The 18,771-nt window shown below is 39.9% G+C and overlaps 1 long non-coding RNA gene across 1 annotated transcript; it reads left to right on the forward strand.

Moving 5' to 3' along the window:
* The first annotated feature begins 4,997 nt into the window (after window positions 1-4,997).
* On the forward strand, window positions 4,998-13,356 carry LOC113949018. The gene is made up of 4 exons (XR_003528309.1): window positions 4,998-5,105; window positions 10,725-10,848; window positions 11,823-11,911; window positions 13,316-13,356. It is a non-coding gene; the product is annotated as an uncharacterized LOC113949018 (long non-coding RNA).
* The last annotated feature ends 5,415 nt before the right edge of the window (window positions 13,357-18,771 follow it).

An 18,771-nucleotide genomic window follows, 5' to 3' on the forward strand; every position in this document is an offset into this window, starting at 1 on the left:
GAGAATATTTGAATCACCGCATGACCCTAAGTAATTTTAAAGTATATGTAAATTCATTATAGTACCTACATACATGTGTACAAATGAAGTCTCTGGGACAGAGACATATTTACTACAGCTGACTGGTCAAAGTAAGAACAGTAATCTTCATCTGTAAATAAGAAATCAGTGGGAAAAACCTCTGCATTTAATTTCAGGATTGCTATATGTCCTAGATCATGTAGAAACAAGAGTTTGTTGCCTCTGAACATGTTCTCTGCTGGCAACAGATATCCTCAGGTTCCACAACAGAAGTCCCATTGATATTACTGGGAATGTGGTTCTTCCCAGTGTGTGTTGGTCTGTGAAATACACACTGAGCCCTTCTGCAGGTGTGATTCTCTCTGACCCATTCAGAGGACAATGAGTGAGAACTTTCTCAAGGCTCCAGTTATTTCCATCTGGTAAAGGAAGGATGCACCTGACACAGGTGTCTGCTGGCCTTTTCAACTCTAAATGGCCAGTCTCCAACTGGCTCAGTGGTGGGACAGTTCACAGAGGAAGGGGAAACATCCCTGTGTGCACACTTCCTTTCAGAGCAAATCTTCAGGCCATGAACAACCTGTTCAAGGTATTTTAATGTGCTTTGGATTGAATTGTTTATCTAGAGAAAAAGTTTGATGCAGATATTTGCTGCCCATTTTTTTCTTATACAGCCTGGAAGAGCTGTTTATCGTGTGCTCTAGACTCTGAAATCAGTAGTCCCAGAGCAATGCCCTCTGTTTTTTAATTTTAAACTGAAAAGACCCCAGCACGCTCTAGCTTTGCTTCTCGGGTTTTGCCTTTTCATTTATTTTTTTCCTAACAGGGACAAGCCTTAAGCACAGGTGGCTGCTGTGGTTCTTTATTTCTGCTGATAGCTATTGACCTGCCAACTGGCTATTCTCTTGGTAATTGTAAACAGGTTCCTAATGGTTAAACTTCCTTCCATTTAAATTCTGTAGTCCAAAAATAATCTAGTATTTTATTAACCAGGGAACATATTATTAAACACATACATCATTCTTACCAGACTTTACCTCTGTAAACCTAAGTAGTTTCAGGACAATGTTTTAGGGGTTTTTGGTGGTTTTTTGGTGTTTTTTTTTTCTTTTAAAATTTTTGAGATAGGTCTCCAAGCAATTGAAATTAAAAAGTGAATTGAGTGAGTGGTATGTAAGTAGAAAGCCTGGGAGCCAGAAGCTATACACAGTTTTGACAGTGTGTTTGAAACTCCATGAGAAAGAGTATCTGACAAGTAGCAGACTCCTTGCTGGTTATGATAGACTCAGAAGTCAACAGTTGATTTCAAGGAGTATATTTCTCTCACTTATCTTGGTTTAAATGAGTTATGACACCTAGATTTTTTTATTTTATGCTATTTACATAACTTGTTTGAATTGCAAAAGTCCATTATACTTTCTCAGCTATCAAAAGAAAGGCAAGACCTTCCTGGCATCAGCTGGGTGACCCCTTGAGTTAACTGATTATGAAAATATCAGAGCTTTCATATGTTAATGTGATCCGAGCAAGAGCCCTTCCGGAACGGCCAAACCATATGGAGTTTATATCTCAGTCGGTACGTGGGGAAACGAATCCAGAGTTATTTACTGCTGGACATGGTGACTTGCTCCTTGATTCTCTGAATCTTTGTGAAGGAGTGTTAATGCTGGGGGGAGCTGACAGGCTGCTATCACAGGCTCGGCCGCGCTACAGCGCAGCGGGCTCTGCTCAGGCTCTTGCACACGCTGCCCTGCCAAAGGACTTCAGCCTTCACCTACAACATCCTTGTTTTTCCATTACTAAGATTTTCCTGAACGTAGGGAGCCAAAGAGACACATTAACACGGGCCTGCATGCCAGAAGGCACAGCGTGTCTCTGGGACCAGGAAACGCTCTCGTTGTTTAACAATGGATGGAGTTACCCACGTTTGTTTTTCACCTGAGTTCATCTTAACCGCCTCGGGTAACATCATTTAGGTCGCCTAATAGGTTATATAAGTGAACTGTGGCCGGCCAGCATGTCTAAATTTCCTTTTCCCACAATAATTGGAAGAGACAACTTTACTTTTCCTCTCGTTGCCTCAGTTGGATGTCACTTGGGTACAAACCTGTCCTGTTGTGCTCTTCTAGAAAGGTCTGTGGGTTCAGCATCGGTGGTGCAACTCCTCTGGACACCCCTCTGCATGGCTAAAAATCAGTGTGTTACTACAATCAGTAGCTTTTGCCATTGGCATGGCTGCTGCTTCACTTCAGTGAAAGTGTAATTTCCTTTTTTTTTTTTCCAAATATGTCCCTACTCTGCCTTGAAGGATGTGTATTTTTCTACCTTTCTACCTAACCAACCAAAAAAAAAACAAACAATATGGGATTTTCTGGATTTCTCAGTTCTTGAAACAACTCATGGCCACAAATGAGTAGTCTCAGTGGAGAAGAAAGCAGAAGGCTAAAGAGGAGATAGTGAACTAAATGGTATTGAAGATCCTGTGGTCTGGGCCAAATTCTGATTGTGTCTTCCTTTAATATATTTGGTTATTTTTCAATGACAAAAGACTGCTTATTCTAAAATATTTCCTTATTTTTCTGAATAATTTTAATGTGTTCAAACATTTTCTTTTATTCTAAAATATTTATTTATTTTTCTGAATAATTGAAATGTGTTTGAACATTTTCTTTGTTTTTCTTCAGGAGGTGTTTTTGAAAATTCAAAATCTTGAGTAATTTTTGACATATATCCACCTCTCAATCCATATAAAATTTTAAAAGTGCATTTCTGGTTTTTTTTAGTATAAATACAAACTTTTCAGGCCGCATAAACTTTTCTTGTGAATCATGAAAGCCAAACCCAATGGGAAGAAGTAGAAAAGAGAGAAAACCTGGGCATAATTGGTTCGGGGCTGGGAGAGCAGTACCAGAGGAGGGACTTATTCCAGAAACCTTCCCCTTGCCACGTGCCCCTGTAGCAGGGCTCTTCCTCCCGGAGCCATCCATCACAGAACACTGTTTTTCACTGCTGCTCTTGCAGGGGTCGTGCTGGGAGGGTCCCTCCCAGCTGACTTGAGCAAAGTAAACGCGGTGTTGAGTTGCTTGGCTTCCACCTTAGAACTCAGTGTGGAATTTGGGAGCTCTGTGGGGCCCCCAGTGCTGCTCGTTAGCCTGTCCTCACATCTCAGCAGCAGCCTGGCCAAACCTCTGCTCTTCGTGCCTCTGCTGTGCCCCGGCACCACAGGCACAAATAATTTTGGATAAGACTGCACTGAAGTTTGATTTAATAAATCCCTCTAATAAGTGCAACAAAGCAACAGAAAAGATCCCTTTGGTGGCTGAGCCAGCTTAAATGAGCAGAATGCTTCCTAATTAACAATCCAGTGGTTCACTTCGCATGCTTGGCTTTATAAAGAGCAAAGTGAAAAATACTTTAAAAGCGTTCAAAGACATCTTTGTTTTAAAGGAGTAAAGAAATGCTGCTCTATCCACTGACCACCACCATGGACCATAAGGCCATGCAGCTCTAGGTCACTCTCACAAAATGGTTGCCAATATTTCCTTAGCAGACCCTCTATTGATTGCATAAATACAGTACAGTACCCATGAGGTAGTGTTGACCTGTCACATAGTAAAGATGTGGCAAGCCCCATAATTCATTACCAGTTGGAAATAGAACATCATTGGAGAGATAAGGATAACAATGACTTTCCATCCAATGATAAATTACTAGCAGCTGCATTATTTTCCCTCACTTATATATGGCTCTCTTTATTGAATTTAGCTTGAGATAAATAAATGATCTGCCAGGAGCCTGGTTAATATTACTTCTCTGGGACCCATTTCAGGCCCAACTAGGCTTTTGCTGATAATATCTTTAAGCTTTTCAGTAGGGAGAGACATAACATTTGTTTCTGACAAGAACCCTATGTCGCCTTATCTGTTTCATTTGAGAGGCCGTCGACCTCAGCTTCTTTAGTTAAAATGAGAGCTTTACTGTAGAGACTAAGTTCTTGAACTTGACTCTCTTCTTACAATGAGATTATATGTCCTGGTTGTAAATTCAAAGCCACACATGATATACAGTTATTCTTAGCATTTCCTGTTGATCACAGGGTGGTATTGATTGCCTCTGCTTTTGAATCTTTCTCTGATTTGTTTGAAAAGAAATTCCATCTTTTTTTTGTGTTATTATTTTTCACGCCATAGTAATCTGTGAGCTTGTTGATGCACACTTGTATTTAACTTCATGCATTTGTTCCACTTGAAAATGACTGGTTTTTTTACAACCTCTCCCTCCTCCTTTTACCTTAGAAAAGAAGGCTTAACAAATATATCCACTTGATTAAAAATAAAAAAGTCAGTTGAAGAACAAAAGATTAACTCTTTCTGTGAACTAAGGTGCCAGAGAAGGCACTTGAACTCCCAAAATTCTTTTTCTTACCATTAATAATTGATGTACTACTTCAGTGATCCAGGTTTTGCAGGTACTGTTGGAAGAGAGAGAGCAGGGAGGGGATAGAGTGAAGGTGTGAGGCAGCAGGCATGTCCAGCCTGTGCTGCACTACTACAGTAACTGTTTGGATACCTCCACTGTGGTATTTTTGTTATTTCTGGGAAGCCCTCTCATCAGGTTTTAGATTAAAATCAGACAGTTGCCATTTTTCATACAGCGTGAATTAGAGGAAATTAAACCCAACCACTTCTGATAAATCCTCTCATAAATAAACTGGCTGGTGGTGTTAAATAAAAGTCCAGCCACAGTTTGATTCACATTGCAGAGAAAAAAGAACGAGTTCTGCCTATTTTAACACTCCATCATTATTATTGTTATTTATACTATAGGAATGCCTAAAGGCTCCAGCTGAGTTTGGAGCCCCCATCTGCTAAGTGCATAATCAGCCTTGCCTGGAAGAATTTGCAATAGCAATAAGATGGGAAAAAAAGGGGAAAGAACTATTATATCTTTCTGCACCTTTTTCTTTACAGTTGGGAAACTGAGGCACAAAGAAGGAAAGGAATCTGCTCAAGGCAGTGAGGAAAATCTTCGGCAAGGTTGGCAACTTCCAAAAGATCGTCTGAGTTTCTGCCAACTCTCTTGATGTAAGATCCTTTCCTACAGTCTTTTTGGGGGGTCACCTGTCTCCTTTATGCTTTCCTGTCTCCTTTATGCTTTCCCACTAGGCAAAAGTTAGAAGATAAAATGGGAATACGACAATAAATCTCTTTTATCTGATGTTAGAAGAATTTGCGGTTAGGAGAAGAGGCACACCCTGAATGGCATCTTGCATAGATTTGTGTAAAAGGAGATATAATCTGTGTGCATTTTAATTTTAATTTGAACAATGTCTTGTCTTGAAATGAAATAACGAAAATTTGCCTTTTTGTATAATAGGAGTAGTTTTGGCATGTACTGGCTATTTGCCTTTTCACATCAGAAGATAACAAAAATCTTGCACAATGCTACTAAAAGGCAGAAAGGTTAATATTTATTAAATCAGAAAAATAGGATAGTCATGTGACACTCAATCTGTGTCAGCCAGAACCAGTTCTTGTTTACCTTGAGAGGCTGACAGAATTTTCTCACCAATAAATATTAGCTAAACTCTTCAGAAATTAATTTCCCTTACAATCACAAACACAGGCAGCAGGGGAAGGGGAAAAAAAAAAAGGATGGTGGATATGAAATAAATTATTCGCTGCCAAAGAATGAGAATGCATTTTCCATTTCTGCTGTGCTGCCATTCTAATGTTTCCCTGAGAACCCGGAAAGTATCAGGATGAGATTCACACACACACACAAAGCCAAATTAAAGTGACTTCATGCAGAGCTTTCTACAGCAGAATGAATTGACTCCTGTGCCCTCTTGTACACACAAGATGTGTGAGCAGAGGGAGGGGAGGAGGACTGCAGCAGGACACTGATGTTGTAGTAGTCCCCAGAGCAAGCTGGGACAACAGTTCCAGGGGGTTCTGACCACAGATTCCTGTAGCTTTTTCACCAGATTACTTATCTCACCAGATATTCTGTGTGGTGATCTGTTTGGGCCTGGGGTTGTATGGATTGCTTCTTAGAGGGGTGAAGTCATCAGACCTCCCCACTTCTATCCAGACCATGTCATTGCAGCAGGAAAGGGCAATATATATCACTGGAAAAGTTACTCTAGCGAATTGTTCTTAGTAAGATCCCTGTGCAGTGGTGAGTAAATGCAGTGACTCTTTTCTGTGAGCCTCAGAAAGCGACTTGACCGACACGTGGGGAGGCTCAACTGGGAATAAAACCCTTTTGGATTTGATTATTAAAGCACCCTGCCTTGTTAAGAAGTGACTGCTTTTTTCAACAGTATGGGCAGTGCCTCTGTATTACCAGCTATGTGCTGTTCATCTGTTGCATTGCTGTTTCCACAGAATTAGTTTTTCTTCTTCTTTTTTTCTACACGAGCCATGCCTATAACAGTTTCTTTGTCTACTGTGAAGCTACCATAGAGTTTAATCTTCAGCAAAGTGCTGAGAGGTTTTACAGCATCGCTGTCAGTACATCTTTGACAAGAATCTTTTGCAAACTTTGGCAGAGGAAGTTTAGCTTCTGTATCTACCTCCAAATCTAGTTGGGTTCAGCTGAGCCACAGACTCCTTGTCTTTTGATGCTTAGTCAGCCTCCACTCCGACCACCTGTGTGCAGGAACACTGCAGTGACTCCCCTGCTAGTTGTCAGATGCCATCTTTGCAGGCAATTAGAACCACCTTTGGTGATGATTATTATCTCTCCCTCCAGATCACCACCTTTACAGACAATTTACAGTAACAGATCACACCAGTGCTCTGTGGTTCACATCAGTGTCGAGTGTGCAGATTTAACCTGCCTTCTTCAGTGATGGTTCAGGAGTGGTGTGGTGTTAGTCACTTGGAGTGTTATTCACAGGGACCTGGGCCAAGGCCAACAACTCAATTCACGTTATTGGCTGAGCAAGAAAAATGCCACTGGTGCTGACCTTGTCATAAATCCCCAGCCCCTGTCCCCATGCCACGAGCTCTCCAGACCAGCCTTTTAAAGACTGATTGCATCTGCGTTCTTGTTGCCAAAATTGTTTGGGATTTTTGTTATTTCAACTCTGTGGTCTCAGAGGAGCAAATTCCTCAATAATTTTGCTTTCTCATCAGCCAAAGGCGCCACTCTGTGCTATGTGCCAGCAAGGCTGGAGAACAAGGCTGTCTTTAAATGAAAAAGCCCTGCCTTTTCCTCCTCGCATTCGTACAAGTTAAACATGACTTCTTACTTCTGTCATTCATCCTATTAAAAAAACCCCAGACTGCCAAGTGTAACCTCATTTGCCAGATTCCAGGGGATGGCAAGCATTTATACCTGAATCATAAACCCTGAAGGAAGGGCCTTATCTGATGTGGTGCACCAGTCTTAATGGACTGGTCTATGCAGCTGCATCACCTTGGGTAAGAACTTCAACAGAGCCTCTTAAAAATAGCCTGCTTGATGTTACATGCATTGTGCCCAGGGACACAGGTGTTTATATTTACAGACTTTGTACTTGACTGCTTTAAGTGGTTCTTTGGTGGTAGGATCTAATTGAGCAATATTCTAAACTGGGTTTGATTCAGTTTGGAATTCCAGCTCTGCAGTGAGATTTTGGATCAAATGTGGTTTGACCAGTTATCGTCCTCTCTCAGCCTCACTCATAGGATGCAGATGCATTAATGTTGTGATTATTGCATTAATGCATTAGTGTTGATGATGTAAGACTGAAGGAAGACTTTCTTTGCTTGTAACCATTACTGCTGAACCAGTTGTTCTGATGATTTACTCAGAAAGCCCTAACTGTCCTTATGAATGTAAAATTTCTTTTTTTTTTTTTCTCTTCTTGAGCAGATGGAAGACTTAGATGGAAAGGAATAAAAACATAATTTGCCAAAGCCCTCAATTAATCATAATCAAGTTTGTGCATGTTATACTCTACAAGGGTAACAACAATGAAACACAAGGAGAAAAGGATGCTTTCCTCAGGCAATTCTGGAGACATAAGAGCAATAAAGAAGCACACTTCAGAATAATGTGGAGATATATGACTGCACTAAATAAAAATGCTTCTTTAACGTACTGTAAAAATAAAGATGTTTAGTTAGATTTATCATTCATGTTACAAGCACAAATTGATCCCCTGGACTACGCTATTGGCTCTGAAAGTATCCAAGGGATGGTTTCGACCTGCTCTTTTCTGTAATTACTTAAACATTGTTTCATTTGTTAAAGAGACAACTAGATTATTCGTTTTACTCTGAGGTAATAAATATGGGGCACCTTGATCACAAAGATACGGATTTTTGACTTTTACACTATATTTAAGCCATCTTTTAATTGGATATAGTGAGAGCGATGGCTTGCCTATTAGTTTCCACGAGTCACATCCAAACCTGTGAAAAGACATTTTTTTAAACTAGTTTTACAAATAGCTACATGTTAATTAAAAGCAACCCCACTCCCCAAATCCGCTCTCGATTGACTTGAGAACATTCAAAACCAGCGAGATTCATTTCTGCAGCCTCATTCAACCCTTGCAATGAGCAAATGAAACAATTGTTTTATTTGTAAGAGGAGATTATCCCTTGAAGGCAGATAGGAGGATACTGCCTACAGAACCCCATTTGCAGGCACAAAGAGCGCTTAGTCAAGTTTTGGCAGTGATACTGAAGCTATTAGTTTTGGATATGAGTTCACTGATGTTCAGTGCTGTAGATTTCCAGTTAGTTCATGAAGGGCCTTTAAAATTACACACAGAGCTTCATTAATTGCCTCAGAAAAGAAGCAACAAATATCAGGCCCTTAAAGTGTGTGTGCACAGAATGGCCATTGATTTCAATGAATATTCCCCACTGGAGAACTGATCCTACGTCCTGGGAAGGCAATCACAGTTTTTACAGTGGTTGCATCAGTCACTGCCCCAAAGTGCAAGGGCTTTGGAGGATCAGGCCCCAGTAGCTGCTATCTTCTATCTGTCTATCTAATTTATCTACACGTCCACACACATGCATATATATAATCCTGATTCACTGTGTTGAAAGTGTAACAGTGATTGTTTTAACTCAAGTTGGAGACTTGAGACAAGATGCCAAAGTCAAGGTCTTTCAAAAGAAAGGAATAGAAATCCAGCTCTGTGGTCCTGAAGGGGTTTTTTGTGTCCGTTATTCCATTTGATAGAGAAGTACCTGAACATTTGTTCTGCAACCAGCTATCCATAAAGGAGAATTTCCTATGCCTGCCTTGCAAATGGCACAACCTCATGTGATCCCTGATCACAACAAATTGATTTATTTAAATAAAAATAATGATCTTCTTTGCTTTCTCCAGCCCCAGCAGCAAAATCCCATGTAACCCTGATCAGCAAATTGATAGTTATCTTCTTTTGCCCTCCTTTCTCAAACCCAAACAATACCACCCTGATCCCCAAGTAATAAGAAAATGATTTATGCAAACAAAAATAATTATCTTTCTTTGCTCTCCACCCTCTGACTGTATAATCTCAGCAGCTCCTTGTTTAACAAATTGATTTATTTAAATTAAACAAATGGTGATCTCCTTTTGACCTCTGTGGAGCACTTCTGTGGCAAACTCCTACCACTGCCACCATCTTACCCATATGCTTAGAAGGATGTATTTTAAAATATAGCAGCACTCTAAACTAACCTTGATACTTTGTGATTCCTTTAATCGAAGCTCATGGAAGCCCTGCTTCTGTGCAATGAAATTAGGACGTGTGTCATCTGAAAAATATGAAAAGTAACTTAAATGTACCTTTCTTCATACTTTTTATGGCAGAGATGGTTATTAAATTAATTTCCCAGGTGAAACTGTACAAAGGGTGGCTGTGTGAGGTTTGTCTACACCCACCTCGTCCTCAAGGTTCTTTGCAGACAGACTTTAAAGCACTGACAAATTCAGTGCACAAATATGTGTGAGGCCACCTCCCCTAAAACACTGACAGAGTCATCTAGTGCCAGCCTGCTCTGTGACAGACACCACCAACAGCTGATGGGTGAAAACAGGAGCTCCAAGGGTTTCATCCATTATGTTTTATGGTTCTGTCCAACCACAGTTTGTGTTGTAGGACTCGACCTCTCACTGGCAAAACTTCCACAGGCACGAGGAGAGGCAGAGTGCTGCTTGTCAATGGTTCCAGTGACATGATCTTTTTGTTCCACATTCAACAGTCCCGAGGCTATATAAATACCTATAGATGTATCTGTATCTGTGCATTTTTTACTGTGCTGGTTTAAGTTTGCATTTGCTGTGCTGTCCAACCAGTATCTCTGTTTTGTGCAGCTGCTACTTAAACAGTCATTTGGCATTCTACAGAATTACATAATTATATGTGCCATAAGCAAAAGTGCAAATAGTCCCACTTAACACCTAATCATGTGATATCTGTTGTGAAATGCTGGTGAAGTAGCCAATAGATGTGACTGTTACTTTGCTCTTAGCTCTGGTTCTTTGGAGGCGAGTACGGACTGCAGCTGGAATTTGGCACAGATGGAAGAGGGATTAAGTGATAGTGGGAGCCTGAGTGTATTGTATATAGAAACATTCTTTCCTCGACCAGTTTCTGTGGTGTGTAATACTCTGAGCAGGACATTGGTGTTAACCAGTCTCCCACATTTGGAAATACTTTGCTTTTTTAGCAGTTTGTTCACACCAGGTGTCTGCTTTGGTTTCAGACCCACGGTGCTCTCTGACAGAAGACAGTGACATGACAGGAATGGTGACACAAGGCTCTTACTGTTACATTCAATAATTGATTCTTCTGGATGGATTGTGACTCCCTAAAGGTTGCAAAGAGAGGTAAGAATGATTGGACAGCTTCAAAAACATTGGTTCCTTCCAAAGTCAGGAAGTTTTCACTCCCTTGAATCCTTCCCCTTCACGGTCCAGCACTCTTTGTGACTCTTTGGAAATACATGGGAAAATCATTAAGAGAGATTGTTTTTATCAATCTTCTTTCTTTTCCCAGTAATTTTAAGTGGGTTTTGTAATGTTGAACACTGAATTGGGAATCGCCGTGTGAAAAACGTGATTGTGTCCATTTTTATGGTTGCCACAAACTCTCCATAGGAAATCCAGATAAAAGGGAAAACATTACAAAAACTGGTCAAGAAATTACAAAGTAAAAATATGGACACTTGTGAAGTTTTTCAAATCCCACTTTTTTTTTTATTTTAAATATATTTTTTATTCTTCCAAATGCCGAATAAGTGAGGTTTTTGCATCTGAATACTTTTGGAGATACAGTCTCAAAATATACTTGGATATTTGTTTCAGAATATTCAATTTCAAAATTCAGTCCTTCCCTTGCATTTGCATTACCTGTACTCCTGACTTGGACAAGTAAAATGAGGTGAGACTCAGACTAGAAGATTATGCAAAAATGTTCCTATAAAAAAAATAATAACCTTGTTCTGAAATTATACCTGGAAGATTAGAGCTGCAGCCTTTTAAAAAATTCGGCCACTCTGTATTGACTTGCCAAGAGAGGCAAGTATTTCTGCAGATGGCTTGGAATTAGTAGAACATGAAATAATGTCAATGGTACTGGTAAGAGGATTAACCAGCAGTTCTGATGTTATTGAACGGTTTGCAGAGACCATATTAAACAGCCACATCAGTCCACAGGTCAGCCCTGCAGTTCTTCTGCTAAGCAAACACAGATGTAGAGTTCCCTTTCTCGTGGCCATCATTTCATGCCTTTGACATATGCGAGGCTCTTGGGACTCAGTGGCATATTTACAGCCTGGACATTAAAGATTCCTTTTTTTTAGATGATTAGTGGACACCGACATCTAAATCAGTAGTAAAAAGAAAAACAGGAACCCAGGACAGTGGGGAAGGACTCCAGCAATGCAAACATGTAAGTGAAAGATTAGGCTGCTAGAAAGTTCCCTGACGAAACACCGGGGGCTTTTTCAGTTGATGACAAAAATTCTCCTTAAGAATCCAGTCAGTTTTGAATCTCTTTTTCTTTTGGGTTGATCTTCTCTTTATTTGGCCAAAGCTGCCTATGAAGTTGCAGTGGTTGAATTTCACAAGGCGAGAGGAGTTCAGCTCATGTCAGCACTGCCAGGCCTCTGTGCTTGTTCAAAGTTTGTGCAGATCTCCTGGGGCTACAAATTGGCCAGAAGAAATTGAGGGAACAGTCTGTCTTACAATATTCCTGTTCCTTTTCTATTCCAACAGAAACTTTGGCAGTTCTTTAACATTTTCCTCAGCTTTTTGTTTTTCTGAAACTGGGAGTCAGAAATTAAGAAAATGAATAACACAACTATGTGATAAACAGGTTTTTTTTAATGCACACAAAATACATACTTACCTGTGTGTAACGAGGACATGGTGGGACAGGTTCTTCTTTTATCTGGATGGTTTTACGTGTCTCAATCCTGAAAAGTTGTGCAGTTTCCAAATAAAGATATAGGTACAGACAAGCTGTGTGTCAAGGCAGAGCTCCTGAATGTAAAGGTTGTTGACAAAGAATTCGTTTAGAAGGGAGAAGATAAACCAACTGACAAATTACAGAGCCTTTGGTCAGTAATTGTTTAATATGATGCAAATTTTAAGTGAAATTTCCAGCATACAACTGCTCCACGTGTAGCCACTTCTTCCTGTGAGAGGAAATAAATATGCAACCGGAGAGTGTAACAATGAATTACATTCAACCTCAGAAGTGCTTTAGCATGTCTTCAAGAGCTGCTGCTGTCTTCAGTGATGGATTATAAGCTAGCATGAGATCCCACAGGCATGGCAAGGTATTTATGTAGTGTTCTGATTGCTCAGACACCTCCAACAAATGTACAGTCAGTGCGAACAGAAATCAGAGTATCACTATCTCCCACTTTATTTCATTTGTTTATATTTAGCAAGTGCTGGAATATTACAAACCACTGAGCACAACTGTAGTTGGAATATGGTTTCCAAAGCTTATTTACAGTAGCTTTCAATCACAATGGGTGATGGTATATTAATCCATAAGTAGTTCCATTGATGTCAGGGGGTCCATTCCTCATAGAGCTGAGTATATCTCGATTTGGTCCCATGTTTGAAATGTAGAAAGAGCTCGTTTCCTGCCATGTTCTTAAATGCATGAACAGTTTGAAAAAAGCCCTAACCTGAGCTCTCCCCAAAAAGCTAGTAATAGTGCAAAATACTGACAAGGCTGGTGGGATGCAGGTTTTGCAATATTTTATTGTGTTGCAGAAATGGTGATAAAATATTCCTCAGTTATACATAGATGGATGTGCAATCCATGTGGTGTTTTCAGCTGTGTACTTACACCACTCCAAAATCCCAAGGAGAAAAGGAAAAGCTGAGATTCACATCAGTAGCAAAGAACATCAGGTGATGTTGATTTAAAGAAAACATTAATCAATCCAGATTTGCTTGGAACTGGGCCCAGGTTCACTCAACAGGTTGGTGAACCTTAGCAAATGTTTCTGTGAATCTGTTCTGTGTTTTGACTTTGTAACGTGATCTGAAATCATCTGAGTTTCATGTGGTTTTGTTGTGCATGTTTTGGAACGCTCCTGGGGTGAATCCAGGGAAAGACAGGGGTGCTAAATTTTGCATGACGCATAAGGTAAGCAGTGTTTCACTCTTCCTGACACCCCCTGATACCAAAGTGAACAACAGTTGATGCTGTCAGCAGAGTTTTGAAAGAGGAGACAATCACTGTCTGTCAGGCTTCTTGTGTCTTCAACAGTCTTTATTGTGGAGCCAAGAGACAGTCTTCAAATCATACCCTGAAAAATGTTATCATGAGTTTTGGACTGTTATTTTCTTTTTCTCTGTTTCTGGTAAATGTCAAAAGTTTTACTGTGTAGGCAGGTACTGGAGTTGTGAACAGTATGTTAGGCTTCTTGATGTATATTGGTTTGAAGAAGTTATACAGTGCTAGAAAAAATTAGGTTTTTATACTGAGTCTGCAGATGAACAACTTGTGTTTTAACTTCATTCGATTTGGATGTGAATTCATAAATAGGTGTACTCAGCCTCTATATAGCTGAATATAAAGTATTTAAGATCCATCTACACCAATCAGGTAAAAAATATGATGAGGTGACAGTTTCTATTAATTTTATTTTTAGTCCAAACTAGAGCCCAGAGCAATAGAGATGTGAGACACTCTACACAAGAAACAAAATCTAATTCATCAGAGGATGCCAAATTTTTCATTCTGTTTCAGAGTGAGCAACAGAATTTTGCTGGAGTTGGGATTTTGGAGAGAAAGGCGGGTGGGAGGAGCTGTTTATTTTTTTACACTGATTTACTGCCTCATAATTGAGACCTATTTGTGGATCAGTGTTATGACAGGGAGCTTAAAGAAAAGGAGGTCAGTGAGTTTACCTTAGTGGCCTGGCATATATACAAGGTCAGACTAGATAATTTAACTGTCACTTCTGACCTTAAACTTGAGGAAACTGAAGAAGGAAAAATCAAAGTCTGCAGAGGTAATAAATAAGAAAAAAAAAAATGTAACAGGCTGGAGTGTCCTTTAATGCCCCCGAGGTTCAACATTCCCTAACCCACCAGGCGCACTGGGGGACAGCCACAAGTGGAGTGGCCCTGTCGGTCCATTTGGAAGTACAGCAGGAAGGAAGAACAGTTTGCCCATAATATTCAGGTTGAAGCTGATGTCTTCATTCTCCTCTAGAACAGTTGTGTTTGCACCCCCTTGTACTGTTGCATTTTTCCACTAAGGTTGTCTCACTTATTTAACTCGACACACGGAGCACCCCTCTGAGGTCTTTGAGACCCAAACCAGCATTGGAAGCGACAGCCCAGATAACACAGGTAATCATATCAGACCTTGTGGGACTGCACTGACTACTTTTTAATTGATAATTCCAAGTTTCTGCAATAAATTTATTTCTTAATTGCATACATCATGTCATACATGGTAGCTAATGATTACCACCAGTTAAAGTTTGCAGCCTTCAAGACATCCTCCTCCCTTCCATATAACCGTAATTTTCCTTCCAAATTAAGATTTTCTCAGAAAGAAAATGAACAAAACCTGCACCTTAAATCCAATTCCATCCAAATAAAAGAAGGTAAATTTAAGGTGCTAAATTAAGTAAGTGATTTTAATTAGCGGATCATTTCAGGAAGATCTTAAAACATTTAAATAACACTGAAGTTATGTATATTTAAGCAGTTTTATGGAGAATTAAAGTCTTAAATGGTAAATTTCAAATGTAAATACTAAAGTCGATGGAGGAATGTTAATTGCCTTTCCTAAGTTTCTCACATGGCCTAGATGTTAGGAGAGGTATCAAGAATTACATTCACAGTAATAATGTGCCCAATCCAAAGCTTATTAAAGTCCTTGGAATTTTTCCACGGATTTTAGAAGCCATTGTATGAAAACAAGAAATGCTTTTAAATGTCTAACCCCCAGTGCTGTGGAAGTCACTTACATGCCAAAAATCATACGTGTGATGTCAATAGTCTAAAATATTGGTTAATTTATAGTTTAAGATTCCTATTCATAGCCAAGAAATTTAAACTGACCTTAAGAACTTATCCAGTTACCCTTTTGAACAAATAAAATTACGTTTGCAGCAACAGACATTTTACACCAACAGATTAGTTTACATAAAAGGAAAACTTACACACCAGGAGAAGCTGCTATGATTGGACAACAAAACGTGCCAACAAATTGGATTACCAAGAATGTGAATTCTCACATGCCTGTCCATAGCTCAGCAGTACTGTTACATTATTTTTGATTCAACTAGATCAAATTAAAACTTAATTTTTACAGTTTGATAATAATGAAATGCATAATGTTTGAAACTAATGAAATTCAAATCAGGGGGAGTAAGGCTGAAAAGTCACGATGTGTACATTTGTCCAAATTCCCTATTGTAAACCACTTGGAAATGAATATCCCATTGGAAGAGGGAGCACAGAAAGTGGGCCTCAGCAGAAGGTTTCTTTGATTCCCTTAAACCATTTGGTCTTCTGGGAGAGCCTGGAAGAACTATGGCCACATCTCTTCCCATATTGGTGTCAGGATGCAGGTGGAAGTGGTAGCATTCCATGCAATCATTTTACTCCGTGTAGACATAGGAATCACGTTGCAAGGACAGGTGTTCCACCAAAAAAAGTGGGAGTGCCACCATTAGAGTCTACTTGTGACTAAATTGTTATAACTGTATGTGCAAGGAACAGAGTCTTTAAGGGACTGGTAGTTCCCAGTGCCCAAAAAAATCAAGAAACAATTTTTTTCTCTAAAAAGATTCACCCCAAATTGCTGGAATGGCTTATTTCAGAATTATGTAGTACCTGAGGGGAGTGTGATGTTTGTTTCCATCTGATTTGTAGTGAGACAAGTCCCATTGCTTTTCACAGTGAAAGATGTGCTGGTACTGAGGGATGTGCTGCTCCAGCGGTGCCTCCTCTCCCGTGTTTCCGTGTCTACAGAACCTCCGTGAGCATTTCTGGGAGAGGGACATGAGTGTGTGTTGATAGTTCAGCCTCATGGAGAAGCTACCCTGCCAGTCTGCATGAGAGAAGGGCTGAAGGCAGCGTAAACCTGCTCTTTTCTTTCTCTTCAAAGTATTTTTAACACCCACCTTACGCACAGTGAGAGGCCCCCAATCCAGGACGTGGCTGTGCCTCTGTTTCTTCAGCTGTTGGATGGGGATAATATTATGCTCTTGTCTCAGATGCTGAGAGGGTTAATTAATTATGTTTATGAAACCCTTTGAGATTCTCAGATGAAAGGTGGCTTTGGAATTGTTAGGTGTTATTATAAGAAAAAAGAATGATTTTATTGCTTCATGTTAATGGTTAACATCTGCACCACAAAACCTGCTTGATCACATAAAGATTCTGCTAAGCATTTAATCCTAATTTGCAGGCTGATGCATATTCATTTTATTTAGAAGATTAATTTAGTCATCAAAGGTTAATCTGCCTCGGGTTTGTAATTAGACAGAGCAGTGACTTGGCGTCTCTGGGCTCACCCAGGTTGCACTGGGTTTTCTGAGTGGGCAGGGCTTTAACTGTCACCACTTTTCACTTCCAGCTAGTGCTTGGAGAAGGCTTAATTTCTGGAGAAATGGTGAGTGGTAAAAGCTTTGGCCAGTTCGAAGATTAAAAGTAAAAGGAGAACCATGAGCCAATGAACAGTCAGTATAGTGAATCTCAGAATGCTGCTTTAATTCATCCCTGGCAATGTCAGGGCAATAAGCAAGGGATTTTTTTTTTTTTTTAATATGTATTTGTAGAAATGATTAAACAGATTTCACAATCTTTGATATATGAATCCTGCCCCTCTTTCAAAATTGCTGATTAGCAGTTTACAGAAAGTGTCTGAAATGAAGAACTGTGAAGCTTTCTGCTGAAAATACCAGATTTTAACTTTTAGCTGCTATTAGGCACTGTTAGAAGGTTATACAATATGACCTGTAGTTGCTTGTACCCCTGGAAATTAAGCCTTTAGTGCTCAAGGTCGGATCCTTTAATCAGAAGTCACTAAAGAAAGTGTGGTCCTTGTGGAGAACAAAAATCATGTTTCCTTTGCAGGTACACCAGAAGGCATCTTTAATTACTGTTTAGAAAGCTGGGTGTTAGTAAGTGTGAGGGATTATTAATACTGTGGTATTGTCTTTTGAAGTGAGGAAGAACAGTGCTGCTTCTCTGTCATGTCCTCATCTTTTCCCTGTTGCAAAGCAGTCAGGAGGGTGATATCAGAGGGCGTGTGCTGCACAGTGCTGTGCTTCAGCACCCTGTTAGGCAGTGAGGTGGCCTCCAGACACAAATTGGGTGATGGGAGGCCAGGGTGGCATGGGACATGCTCACCCTCACTGTCAGTGGGGATGGGGTTGTCAAAGGGCAGCTCTGTGACTCGGGGATCCAGCTCAAACTGGGTCGGGTGTGGAAAGTTCGCTGTGGGACGTAGGGCTGGGAAATGGCAGATGAAAACCTTGCAAATGGAAAATTTGTCTTAAAAATGGTGGCTTGCCCAATGTGAAATCAATATGGGCTGCAAAATAAGTACTGTAAATGAAAATCATGATACTAGAATTTAGGAATTTGGCCAAAGTTTTACATTTCATTGCAGCTTGGCTTTGGTTTAGTTCAGAATCCAGATTCTGGAGAGGGGGGGGATGTTGCTTTTTTTTCCCCAGTACAGTTCTCACATCTCTGTTTTGATTTGCCAGTTTTCCCCTCCTCTTTCTGGTGCAGAACCTCAGAAGCATCCAAGAAGGGATTTTGGAGACCATAAACAGTTCTAATTGAGAACAGCCGCAAATCAAGTTAAGTGCCAGCTTGACTATCAGAATATAAATGAAACTCTTTTATTAAAACATTGTATTTTAATTATTGTGAAGAACAAGTGGCCTAACGTGAAAAAGCTTTTAACATAGCAGTTATTTACTTGATAGCTGATAACTTCATTTTGGATGGATGACTACAGGTATGGCTTTTTGTCTTCTTCACTTTCATTTTTACTCGATCTGATGACTGTTCACTGATTTTCATTTGGACTTGAGGTCAACTTCTAATTCAGTTGCTAATCAACTCAGATTGGCTGGGGCCTGTTATTGAAATCAGGTTTTCTATTTCCAGTTTAAAAGGCCAGGGAAGTTTTGTTGGTGTTTCGAAAGAAGTTTAGAGCTGATGATTTGCAAACATAGGAGCTCTTTGCAGAGTGACCCTTCGCTAGTCAACTGTCAGCACTTGTCAATTTGTTCTCTACTATGAAGA

The sequence above is a fragment of the Corapipo altera genome, unplaced genomic scaffold, assembly GCF_003945725.1.
Source record: "Corapipo altera isolate COAL_440 unplaced genomic scaffold, ASM394572v1 62, whole genome shotgun sequence".
In the NCBI taxonomy this organism is placed as follows: Eukaryota; Metazoa; Chordata; class Aves; order Passeriformes; family Pipridae; genus Corapipo; species Corapipo altera.